This window comes from Plasmopara halstedii (assembly GCF_900000015.1).
Source record: "Plasmopara halstedii genome assembly, contig: Scaffold_1651, whole genome shotgun sequence".
Lineage (NCBI taxonomy): Eukaryota > Oomycota > Peronosporomycetes > Peronosporales > Peronosporaceae > Plasmopara > Plasmopara halstedii.
The window spans coordinates 1104847-1105497 of record NW_020188562.1 but is presented as its reverse complement, the minus strand read 5'-3'; positions in this window follow the sequence as shown (position 1 = coordinate 1105497).

Below are 651 nucleotides of genomic sequence, written 5' to 3'. Positions count from 1 at the left end.
AGCTGAGCTCAAGCGGTGGCCCTGAGCATTTTGCGGTCGCAGATACAGAACTCGCGGGAGCATTAGGGGGTTGTTAATCCATACGTCACAGGGCGACAATCCGAAGGAAATTGACGACGTGCCTTGAGTTTGACAAACACAAAGCGGAGGTGTCGCATCGCACGCATGTCCACTTCCTTGTGGCTCAACTGTAACATATACAGATAGGTTCCCAGTGCCGTTGCACCCATCGCTCAAAGAGCGCTTCGTCATCTGTAGCGCTTTCGCCAGGGGCGAGCACTACAGGTATTGTCCACATTGCGAGTACAAGAGAGTCACCTCGTTGCACTCGTAGACAAGTGCAATAAGCTTCCAACGGAAATTTTTGTGGATCCAAGAAACGATCTCGAAGAGCTTTTCGTTCGGCATGTTCATCTTCCGTAACGGCCGGGGGCCCGATGATGTGGAGGCGTAACGATCGAGTTACCACGTCCTTCGCTTTCACAGCGGGATCCGCTGTGAAGCCATATTCCACACGAGGGTCAATGAATGACCGTAGATAAGCGCGCATCAGAGCCGCCTTACGGGCAGCTTCCAGCTGCCGCCTCTGTGCCTTGTCGAGGTCATTGCTGATGACACGACGTCCCTCAGGTGATGAAAGGTCAAGGAGGA